Here is a 13,126-nt window from a genome sequence, read left to right as displayed (position 1 = left end):
CGACCCGCGCACCGCTGGATCCAAGGACGGAGCCGTGCTGCCTACGAGCGGCGCGGCGAGCTCCAAGGGTGGAAAGGCGACCTCCAAGACGCCCCCGCCGGTGCATGCGCCGCGGTCTTCCTAGGTCGTGCCCGACGAACAACGCCGCGACGTTGGTGACACCAAGCGTCCCCATAGAAAGGGCCCTCGGCATCATTCTCGAGATGCATAGGGCCTGCATACACACCAAGATGCTGGTGGAAATGGCACACGGCCGCGGAACCGCAATGGAGCTCCTTCTAACGCAGTTAGAAGTCAGAGCACCTCACGTTCTTCGTGCTTGTCACTGCCACCTGATACGTCTCCAACGTATCTATAATTTATGAAGTATTCATGCCATGTTTACAACAATTTCATATGGTTTTGGTATGATTTTCATGGAACTAACTCGGACTGACGCTGTTTTCAGCAGAACTACCGTGGTGTTGTTTTTTGTGTAGAAATGAAAGTTCTCCAAATGAGCTGAAACTTTTTGATGATATTTTTTGGAACAAAAGAGACCCCTGAAGCTTCATGGGAGGCCCAAAAGAGCCACAAGGAGGGCACAACCGACCAGGGCACGCCTGGTGGGCCTGGCTTGCCCCGGTGGGTTGTGCTCACCTCGAGGCCCATCTTAGCGTGAAACCAACGCCAAAAAATCCTATAAATAGAGAAACCATCAAGGGTTAACCTAGATCAGAAGTTCCACCACCGCAAGGCTTTGTAGCCATCGAAAACTAATCTAGACCCCGTTCCGGCACCCTGCCGGAGGGGGGAATCATCACCGGTGGCCATCTTCATCATCCTGACGGCCACCACGATGAGGAGGTAGTATTCCACCCTCGGGGCTGAGGGTTTGTACCAGTAGCTATGTGTTTAATCTCTCTCTCTCTCGTTTTCTTGAGATGTCACGATCTTGATGTATTGCGAGCTTTGTTAATATAGTTGGATCATATGGTGTTTCCCCTCTCTATCTTGTTGTGATGAATTGAGTTTTTCCCTTTGAGATTTCGTTGTTATCGGATTGAATACTTTTATGGATTTGAGAACACTTGATATATGTCTTGCAATTGAATACTCGTGGTGACAATGGGGTATCGTCCTGATTCACTTGATATATGTTTTGGCACTCAACTTGCGGATTCCCGAGGTGACATTGGGGTAATCTATGCATAGGGGTTGATGCAAGTTCTTGTATTTGTTTCTCCGGTAGAAATCTTGGGGCACTCTTTGAGGTTCTTTGTGTTGTATGAATCTAAATTAGCTTTGGTGTTATTTTAGTATGAACTCTTGGTTATATCGATCGGAAAGAATAGCTTCATGTTATTTTAGTACGAACTATAGGATAGATCGATCAGAAAGAATAGCTTTGAGGTGGTTTCGTACCCTACAAACAATTCCATCTTATGTTCTCTGCTAGATAGGAACTTTGGAGTGATTCTTCGTTGCACGTTGAGGGGTGGTTATATGATCCAATTATATTAGCATTGTTGAGAGGTTGCACTAGTGAAAGTACAGACCCTAGGCCTCATTTTCAAGCATTGCAATACCATTTTTGTGCCTGTTTACTATTTGCTACCTTGCTGTTTTTATTTATTCAGAATACAAAAATATATTTCTACCATCAATATTATACTTTTATCACCATCTCTTCGCCGAACTAGTGCACCTATACAATTTACCATTGTATTGGGTGTGTTGGGGACACAAAAGGTTTCTTGTATATGGTTGCAGGGTCGTTTGAGAGAGACCATCTTCATCCTACACCTCTCACAGATTGATAAACCTTAGGTCATCCACTTGAGGGAAAATTGCTACTGTCCTACAAAACTCAAGGCTTGGAGGCCCAACATGTGTCTACAAGAATAAAGTTGCGTAGTAGACATCAAGCTCTTTTCTGGCGCCGTTGCCGGGGAGGTGAATGCATGAATGTATATCTTTAGATCATGCAATCGAATCTTTTAGTTTCTTGTTTTATCACTAGTTTGGTTTATAAAATAAAACTACAAAAGAAAATGGAATTGAGGTTGCATCATATTATTCATCTTTATAATGTATTTCGTGAAAATGATGGAAAGGAAAATTGTGCTCAATTGATAGAAGAAGAATTCAATAGAATGTTTGGTATAAATGATTAGCATGATTGCAATGTTGTTAGTATGAATTCATTGAATATCCATGAGGCAAATGATGTGCAAGGCCATAAGCTTCGGGATGCTATGTTTGATGAAGATGATATTTTTAGTCCCCCAAGATTTGATGTGCAAATTTGTTATAATGATCGCATGCCTCCTATTTATGATGATTATATTGATGAAAGTGGATTTGGAGAGGTCGTGACTTTATTTAATGATGAATCCACTATTTCAGAAGAGGTTGCAATTGTATATGATCGCAAAGTTGCTATCTATGATGATTATGGTGATGACATGTATGCTATATTGAATAATCATAACCATGAAAATTGTCATCATGATTTTAATTTTCAATCACATGAAAGTTATTTTGTTGATTTGCTCCCACTACTATTCATGAAAATAAATTTTCTTATGTGGTGAGTACTAAGTTTTCTATGCTTTTGTGTCATGAAAAGAATGCTTTATGTGATGGTTATATTGTTGAATTTCTTCATGATGCTACTGAAAATTATTATGAGGGAGGAACTTATGCTTGTAGGAATTGCAATAATATCAAGTTTCCTCTCTATGTGTTGAAAGTTTTGAAGTTATGCTTGTTTTGCCTTCCTATGCTAGTTGATTCTTGTTCCCATGAGTTGTTTGCTCAAAAAATCCCTATGCATAGGAAGTGGGTTAGACTTTAATGTGCTAGTCCTATGCTTCATGATGCTCTCTTTGTGTTTCAATTCTTATCTTTTATGTGAGCATCATTGAAATCATCATGCCTAGCTAAATGGCATTAAAGAAAAGCGCTTGTTGGGAGACAACCCAACACTTTTACCTATTGTTTTTGTGTGTTCACTTGCTTAGGCTACTGTAGTAATCATGTTTGTAGCTTTTGTTTCCATAAAGTGCCAAGTAAGACCTTTGGGATGGCTTACGGTGATAGTTGATTTGATCTTGCTAAAAAACAGAAACTTTTGTGCTCAGGAAAACAATTCTCATTTTTAACACAAGCATGATAAAATGTTGATTCTTTTTCTAGAAGATTAATAGAAAAATTACCCAGGCTTTCATATTTTTGCAGAATTTTTGGAGTATCAGAAGTATGGTCGGAGTACAGATTACTACAAATTGTTCTGTTTTTTGACACATTCTATTTTCAATGCATAGTTTGCTTGTTTTCTAATTTCCATGGATTATATTGCTCAATATAAATTGTGGAAATTGAAAGTGCGTTATATCAACTAGATGGGGGTGAATAGGTGATTTTTACAAATTCATCACTGAGGAATTTCAGGGTGAGGAAATTCCTAAGCAACGAACTACTTAGTAGTGGAATAAATACTCAGATGCAAGTGTAACAGAGTAGTAGCATAGTCATCATGATGAAATGAAAACAAGCACAGAGTACAAGTAGCGTAAACTCAAGATAAGCAGGCTGAAGAAACACTGACTGAAGAAATAGGATTGAGGAAATTGAGAAAGTCTTCAGTCCAAGTTTCAAACAGTAACGATCAAATACTTCTACACAAAAATGAGGAAATGAAAGAGTTGAGGAAATATAACAAGTAGCTTGGTGAAGACGGTGATTTGGCAGACCAGTTCCAACTGTTGTGACAGTCATATGTCTGGTTGGAGCAGCTAGGTATTTAAATTTGAGGACACACAGTCCCGGACACACAGTCCTCACTGTATTCTCCTTGAGCTAAGGTCACACAGACCTCGCCCAATCACTCATGGTGAGTCTTCAGGTGACTTCCAAACCTTCACAGACTCGGTCACTCGGTGATCCACAATTTCCTCTTAGATGCTCTAGACCATGACGCCTAACCATCTGTAGGATGCACAGTCCTCAAAGGTAACAAGCGTCGGTTCCACACAGGAACAATTTCTTCAGTGATGCTCAATCACTTTGGGTTTGTAGGTGTTTGGTTTGGGTTTTGGGTTTTTCCTCACTTGATGAGTTTCGCTCAAAGTCCTCAGAGGATGGGATGCTCTCAATGACAAGTGTCAGTTTCTCGCGGGGCAGCCAACTAGCTAGTGGTTGTAGGGGGCGGCTATTTATAGCCTAGGGAGCAGCCCGACATGATAAGACATAAATGCCCTTCAATGATATGACCGTTAGGTGGGTAGATATTTTGGGACAGCTGGCGCATAGCACAACAACGGTCGAAAATTTGGCTATCAAATTCCTCAAGGCTATCATGTTCTTCACTTGTAGGAAATCCGCACTGGCGAATTCCTAACTCCTCAGTCAGAACAAATTCCTCAGAGACCAGAAGATCTTCGTCTATATCACTGAAGAAATTGACTGAGTTGTATGAGATTTCTAATGGCCTCACTCGAAGGGATTGGTAGGTGTAGGATTTTGAGATGAGCATCACTTGGAAACTTTTCCTTAGTTTTACCTCGACCCCCTTTAACAGTACGGTGTTTCCTATGACTCAATAAAGAGAAAAACGAAACTAGGAAAACAAAGTCTTCAAGCTTCATATTCCTCGCATGAATATCAAGCCTTAAGGATCACGCCAATTTCTTCACTTTCAAATTCTTCAGATGAAGACATTGATTTTTAGGGGTCGACTTTATCTGTAAATATCAAACTCCTCATAGACTTATAGACCTGTGTGCACTCACAAACACATTATTCCCTTAACCTATAAGTCTTCAATACACCAAAATCACTAAGGGGCACTAGATGCACTTACAATCCCCCCCTTTTTGGTGATTGATGACAATATAGGTTAAGTTTTCAACGGGGAAAACATATGAAGTGTAAATACTGATATTAAGGAATTTGATTGCAAGATATAGAAGAACTCCCCCTGAAGATGTGCATATGTGAGGAATTTGCCTTGAAGAGCAAATGCACATTGTAGAATAGAATCATGGAGATCTCCCCCTATATCTTGTAATTCATACACGCATTTGACATATGATATGAAGTATTTGAAATGCATGATGAAATATGGTGAGTGATGTAATTCAGCATGTGTGCATTAACATACATGAGGGAATAGCATGCAGAAAAACATAGCAAAGTATCAGACCATCATCGGACTTAAGTTAACAACTCAATCCAACAAATCTTCAAAAGAACAAGAGTTGCAACTTAGCAAAAAAAAACACCCATATATATAGACCTGCTTGAAGACTAACTCAAATTTCTCCCCCTTTTTCATCAAATTGGCCAAAAGGGACGTAAAATGAGGATTAACGCCCCTAAAGAATATCATCACGAAGTCGATGGAAGAGCGCCAACGTTGTTGGGGTCGTCCGTTGGAGTAGGGCCTGCTGTAGTGTCGTTTAAATCTTCATTTTCATCAGTCTCGTGTGATGAAGAATAGGAGCTGGCCGCCAAGTGAGGAACTTTGACCTTCTTGAATTTCTTCGAAGGTGGCTGATATCAGTCAAAGTCTTGCTTGAAGCCCATCTGCTTGAGATCTTCTTCACCATAGAGATGAGACAAAATAGCCCAGGTGTGATCAAATACTTCATGCAGAAAGTAATGGTTCTTCTTCACAGAGTTCTGTGTGATTGTCATGTTCTGAAGAATTGAACCAAACTGTCGCTTGACCCATTTGTGGCTGCGATCGACCTTCTGATGAAGACTGAGGAGAAGCTTACGATCAGTCATCACCCTTGGAGCAGCGGCTTGAGGATTTTTCTTTGAAGCATTTGCAGCAGTGTCATGAGTGGCAGAGTCATCACTGGTGGAGTAGGATGCAGCTTTGCGAAACTGGCCATCCAATGGACGAGTGCCTAGCAGCCTTGCCCTTCTCATTAGATGAGGAAATAGGTCGTTTGAAGACTTCAATTGGGGGCAAGTAGCTGAGATGATTTTGAAAGTTAGCCTTGTAATGAACTGAAGACCTTGATCTCAGGAATCTCATAATCCAAGGAGCGTAAGGCTTCAACTCAAAAGGTGACAGAGCAAGATTTGCCAGAGTCCTCATGAAGAAATCATGGTAGTTGATAGGCACACCATGTATGATGTTGAAAAGCAGATTCTTCGTGATGCCAACGACCTCTTCTTCATTAGAGTCATGGCCCTTGATTGGACTGAGAGTCTTGGTCAATATCCTATAAATTGTCCTTGGCACATAGAGCAATTCCTTTAAAGGCTTCACCGGTACTTGCATGAAATGATCAGATAGTTCAGCGTCATGGTAGATGAGCCTTGCACCTTCAAGGGGAGGACTGACTGGGACGACATGAAGCAATTCAGAGGCCGGTGCTTTGTAGTGAGTGTTTTCAGTCATCCAGTCCAACACCCATGGATCCACATCGTCAGCGTTGCCTGTGATGTGCAACGTAGCATAGAACTGAAGAATGAGTTCTTCATTCCAATCGCAAATGTCGGTGCAGAAGTTGGGCAGCCCAGCGTCATGAAGAACACTGAGGACTAGGGTGAAGCAGGGCAACGACTCCATATCCACAGGAGAATTGTGCTCATGGTCAAAGATCTTGTCCTTATCAAATAGCAGTGAAGAATAGAAGTTCATCTGATGTGTTGTCCAAAAGCGCTTGCGTCGAAGACGAGCAGAGTCATAGGGATTGTATTCTGTGAAGAAAATGTGCTCATTAAAGAACTCATCAGCTTTGAACTTCCGATTCTTGGAGAAGGGATTCTTTGGCTTGGGTTGAGGAGTGTCAGTTAATGTCTTCACAGCCTCTGGAATCACAATCTCTGGAGCCACAGGGTGAGGAATTTCAGTTGCAATGTCATCAGTAGCAGCCTGGGTCTCCATTTCTTTAGCAGCATTTACATCAGCGCTAGTGGCTGGAACTTCTTCAGGGATGGTAAGAAGAGAAGCTTGAGGTTCTTCAGAGCCCATGTGAATTTCTTCGGTCTGAACAGGGGATTGAGGAATCTGTTGCAGAGGCGTGAATAGTGGTGAATTGGGTGATGACTTTCCCAGTAGTCATCATTCAGAATTGGAGTGGTGCACCCAATGTCCACATCTTCATATTACTCATCAATTTCCTCAACGCATGCCTCTTCAGCCATGAACTGAGGCATGGGCAATGATACCAAAGGAGCAGAAGGATCTTCTTCATCTAATTCATTTTGAATTTCATAATCTTCACCAAAGGGAACAATCTCCTTTGATGGCATGCTTGAGAGAGGAACAACATCTATGGGATTTTCATAGGAGCTTGTCAAAGTCTTCGCCTTCTTTGGTGCAGAAGACTCTGAGGAAGTAGATGCTTTCCTTTTCTTCACAACTGCTCGCTCTGCAGCCTTGGCTTTCTTCACTTCTGATGCAGAAGGAAGGTTGATGCTTGTTGTTGGTGCAGGAGGAGCAGAGGAAATTGGTTCATTTTCCTCAGGCACAACTGATGCAGTTGCCCTGGCATTGATAGTGTCTTCAGGCGCAGTAGCAGAAGCTTTAGCTAGCCTAGATTGATCCTCAGGCGCAACACTAGAGGTTGCCCTGGCAGTTTCTTCAGTGGCTGGAATGTCTTCATTAGCCCTGGTAATCTCATTTTGTTCAGCAGCCTGATTTTCATTAGCGGTGCTGGCATGCTCTTCTGCAGGCTGAACAAACGCTTCAGCCTGAGGAGATTCATGTTTCCTTGGAGCTGCAAGATTTGAAGTGAATCCATTCGCCATCTTGATGAATCTGACATTGGCTCCTAGCCAATGTACACGATACGCGTCAAATTCATCACCGAGTCCTTTGAACTTTGCTTGCATGGCCACAAGTTCATCAGTTGTCATTTTGACAACGTGCTTCTTCAGAAAACTCTCCTTCTTGTACTAAGCTTCCTTGAGTTGTCTACCCTTTTCAAACTTCCATTTTTCTTCGCCTATGAAGGCTGTCAACATGTGATTCTGGCCAGATGTGAGTTTGAAATCAGGCATCGGAGTGTTGGGGTCCTTGTGCCAGAGATCAATGTACTCAAGGATCAACTTGGGATCCATCAGAAGAGGCATAGTGCTGCCTTTGGCTCTAGCGGCCTGTTGATGTCTGTCTCTGATGATTTCTTCTAATTCTTCATCTTCAGCCTCGTCTTCACTGGACGGAACCTGTAAGGAGACCTACTTCTTGTGAGGACTGGGCCTTGTGCCTCGTCCAGCAGTGGCCTTAGTCTTCAGCAAGGTTGGGCCAGTTGAGGACTGAAGAGGAGCTGAGGAACTTGCAGAGGCTCCTGAAGCAATTGAGATGCCAGTGGTCCTTTGGAATGAGACGAGGTGCATAGGTGCTGAGGACTTTGTAGGAGCAGCTCAAGATTTTGCAGCAGAGGGGACTGGAGCTGCTTGAGGAATTTGCCCTGAGGGCTTTGAAGAGCTGGGCCATGAGGGCATTGCTGAGGAACTTGGCCATGAGGGCATTGAAGCAGAGGCACTTGGCTTGTGTGCAGGATTCTTGGGCATAGCCTTCTTAGGCTTGCTAGCAGAGGCCTCGGCAGTAACAGCAGCAGCAGAGTCTTCATTGAATTTCCTCACTACTTCCTCGGCTACTTTGGCCAGTTTAGCTTGTCGCTTGGCCCATTCGGCGGGAAAGTCATCACCTCTTCTGATGCTAGAGGGATCCGCAACTTGGCTGGTGCCAATGGAGGTCTTGGGCATGGAGGGTGTACAGCGAATTTCTTCATGTACTTGGGAGTGACATAGAGATATTCCCTCCATTCTCTGGCCCATCTCCTCTCAATCTTCTGTATGCGCACCTTGCGCTCATTCTTAGTTTCTTCAGCTGGTGTGCAGTACCCTGCATAGATATCTTTAGGGATTTCAAAAGCAGTGTTGACTTCCAATTTCTTACATCCCTTCTGAGGTCTCTTGCCATCAGCCATTGTCTTCAGCTGAGGAATTTGAACAACAGAATTCTCTGAAGATGTATGTAGCTTGTCTACGAGGAACGCTGCAAATGAGTTAAGTTGATGAGAACTGGTGATTCAGCAGTGGACATGAGTACCTGTGAACAGAGTATGGGTGCAAAGAATTTGGAGAGGTCACATGCGTTCTCAGAAGTTTTTCACAAAAGAACAAGTTTGAGGAATTTGACCAGAGGTGTCTTGAGGAATTTCACAAAGTGTTCTTTGACTTAGGTTCCAGATTTGTATAGATTGGAAAATCCACACAATTGAGGAATATTGAAAAAAATGTTGCTTAGAGAAACAGATCAAGAACAGATGCATATGAGGTGTTTAACTAGTGGGAAGTTGAGGAATAAACACCTTTTGAAGATTTTGAGAAAATAATCAGAATCAACAAGGGTAGTAAAAATAGATTTTATTTATCCTTGACGAAGAACAAGACGAACTGGGAAGTGTAGATGGGAAGTTCTTCCGTTCAGATCTTCCATGCCCTAACTTGGCGGCGGAAGACAGCTACGGCGGCGGCAGAGTGAATATTCCCACGACTGGCACGAGTACGACGGCGACGAGGTCGAGGTCGAGGCAGTGAAGCTCTTCCTCATCAGCGACGATGACAGTAGCGGTGGCGCTAGGTCAGAGAGCTCGAGCAAGGGGAGTGAGGTCGAGAGGGGTAAATGAAGTATAAGGAGGGAGAGGGGCATTTATAACTGAGGTAAAAACCACTCGCCCGAGGAAAATGGACGAACGTGCCCTTGACCCTTCTCATCCTGGCGACATGTGTCACCCACGTACCGTGAGGTGGAGATTGTGTGAGATCGTGGGCGAATAGATAAGTCTTATCGTGGGATGCGGAATGATTTGAGCGGCTAAAGCCGAAAATTGAGATATGAAAATTTTAATGTTTCTTCGCAAATTCTTCAGCTGACAAGGACACAATGAAGATTTTGAATGGGTTTCAAATAGAACGCGTATGAAGAATTTGTGAACAGATTGGTTTGAGTTTAGCATAGAGGGGGAAAGGTCCGATCACATTCACTTAGCAGAAAAGTCAACTTGAAGAATTAGCAATAAGTGAATGATGTAGAGGACTAAAAACTCAAATATATATAGCTAATGAAGAACACAAACAGAAGGAATGAAGACTATGCAAAGTTGAGGAATTTGAACAACTGAGGAATTTCACAACTGAAGAAATACTCAAATTGAAGATTTTCAACTTTTGTTGGTGGCGTGACCCATCGTATAAGAATGATGATTTCAGATGCCGCGTACAATTGTCGTAGGGCTCTGAAATCAAATTCTTCGTTAATTTCTTCACACTTAGAGGGTTAGTCTTCATTGATTAAAGAAAAATGTTGCTTCGTGTGTTGCACATCTAAGTCATCAATTTTGCATAAGTGTTAGGATGTGTGTCCTTTTCAAAGAACATTCGAAGATTCTAAGATATTTAGCTCACACCGCCACTTGCTAAACCTTTTCTCATCCAAGGGCTTTGTGAAGATACCGGCTAGCTGTTCTTTAGTCTTCACATGCTCGATAGAGATGTCTCCCTTCAACACATGATCTCGAAGAAAATGATGACGAATCTGGATGTGCTTTATCTTCGAGTGTTGAACTGGGTTATGAGCAATCTTGATGGCACTCTGTCATGGTGGGCGCATGGCAGATGCCATGGGATGGCTAAAGAGAGGAGGAGGCTCGAGGGCACTGGTGGGATCCGGAGGCGAGGTCGGTATGAGCGAGCATGGGACGCAAGACATACCCAGGTTCGGGGCTCTCCGGAGAGATAACACCCCTACTCCTGCCGAGTGTGGTTTATATGTTACAGTACAGGGTTGCTCCTAGAGTTGTGTTGAGGAAGAAGGGAGTCTGGCCAAGGCTTAGGCAGTCCCTCCTTCTTGGGTGTGGCTAGTTGTGTGTGACGATGATGATGATGATGATGAGTTCGCCCTTATGCATTAGGGCTCCTGGGGGTTTAATAGGTCAACCCCCCAGGGATACAATGGTAATGTTACAAGGCCGTGGGGCTGGGTTGTCAGCGTCTGGGGACCCGGTGCTGGGGCCCGACAGGTACCAGGTCTCGCCGGGTTCCCCGGGCTTGGGGCCTACCGGGTATGGTGGCACTGTTGGCCGTCTTGTCGATCGGGCGTGGCTGAGTCGAGTCGGCTACAGTGGCGCTTCATCAGGTCGCCGCTTGCTGGCATCACGGGTGACGATGGGTGCACTGTTGCCACACCGAGCTTGGTTAGTGGGTAGGTGGGGGGCACTATTGCCTTGTCCGGCTGACCAAAGGCATGGGCAGGACACTGTGGCTTCGGTCATCAGTTGGTGGCGACTCGTCCCATCGTACGGCTGTGATGGGACGGCCGCTGACCTTTGGCCGAGTTGGAGTACACGCCAAGGGGAGTTGGCTTGTTGGGTATGTCTTGGTGCACCGGGTCCGGCCGCCTTGGGCTAGCTTGTTGGAGAAGTCTTGCGGATTAGGCCGGGCTGAGGGGGCTTGGCCGGGTCGAGCGACCCGACCGAGCGCGCCATCTTGAGGGGCGATGTCGGCCCCGATGTTTTTTCAAAGGATCCAGGTTCCGTTGCCTGCCCGGGGTTCACCACCCCCCCCCCCCCGACAGTAGTCCCTGAAGCTGTGAAGGTCCGCCGTCTTTGGTTGGAAGGGCCTTCGCAGTTTCCCCTTTGAAGGAGGTGAATCTTGAGGCCACCGGGTCCGGCAACACCCACTGTGTGCCGACTTCCGGAAGCCAGATCGCGTCGTCCTAACAGTGGCGGGAAATAGAGGAGTCCACTGAATCTTTGGAGACAATCTTTCGGGTTTTGCGCGGGCACCATGTGGTGTCCGGGAGCCGGAGGGGCCTGACAGGCCACGTGCGCGATAGGACAAGGCGACGCACAGAGGCCCGGGGCCGCACGCCTACGGCCCACGCGCGCGAATTTATTGCGGCGTCTATGAGTCGGTTGCCATTCTCGAGGTAGTTACTGCCCGTGTACGCGTGCAGTTATTGCGGGGAAGTGGGGGAGGCGAGCACAAACGATCCCACTTCCCCACATTTTGAACCGTGGCTTGTAAATTGAGGCGAGGAGGGGGCGGTGGAAACCATTCGCACCCGCGACCTCCTGCCTTCGTCTTCCTTCTTCTGCTGCTTGCGAACTCCGCGCGCTACGACGCCCGCTGCCTCGAGCAGAGCCTTGCGGTCGCCTTCTTCTTCTCTTGCTTCTTCATCGATGGCGCTGCCGTCGGGCTCGTGGATGGGCTCGCCCGTCACCCTTGAGGACATCGCCCAGCTTCGCGCCACCAGGCGCCTGCCATTGGAGATGGAGGTCGTCGCGCTCCCGCCGCGGGGCGAGCAGGAGCCCCGTCCCGAGGGCATGGAGCGGGTCGTCTTCCTCCCGCACTTCGAGCGTGGGTTCGGGCTTCCTGTGAGTGGCTTCTTCCACGACTTCATGGAGTTCTTCAGGCTCCAGCCTCAACATCTAGGCGCCGGCGCCATTGTGCAGTTGTCCGGCTTCGTAACCCTCTGCGAGGGGTACCTGGGGGTCGAACCTTCGATCGACCTCTGGGTACGCTTCTTCTCCTTAAAGCAACAGGGGCCGAGGGCCGGGGAGATGTCGGAGTGTGGGGCCGCCGTCATCTCGAAGCGGTCAAGCGCTGACTGCCCGAAGATGCCGCTGGAGGATTCTGCCAAGAAATGGCAGAACTCTTTGTTCTACGTCTGCAACCTTGGCGCGGACCGCACCAACCTGCCTCCCTTCGTCAACTTGCCGCCGAAGGAGAAGCAGAACTGGGAGTACTACCACAAACGCCCATCGCAGGAGGTGCTCAACCTGTGCGAGCGGGTATCGGTAATGAAGGAGCGAGAGGGGCTCACTGGCACTGACCTCATCACTGCCTTCATTGTTCGCCGGGTGTCGCCGCTGCAGCAGCGCAGCCATCTCATCGAGGAGATGACCGGCCTCTAGGATCCCAACCGCATGGCGAACAGGTGGCTGGACGCGGACCTGGTCGCGTGCCGGGTCAACGACATCTCCAAGGCCAACCTCCAAGGCGACTGGGAGTTCGGGAAGGCCCCGTACAGTCGCGTGAACCTGGCACCCGCGGTGAATCCTTGGTCTCCATTCTTTGATGGCGCTTATCTTCTTGTCCGTCCCGACGCAAC

Source organism: Triticum urartu, chromosome 6 (assembly GCF_003073215.2).
Source record: "Triticum urartu cultivar G1812 chromosome 6, Tu2.1, whole genome shotgun sequence".
Lineage (NCBI taxonomy): Eukaryota > Viridiplantae > Streptophyta > Magnoliopsida > Poales > Poaceae > Triticum > Triticum urartu.
This window is presented reverse-complemented; position numbering follows the sequence as displayed.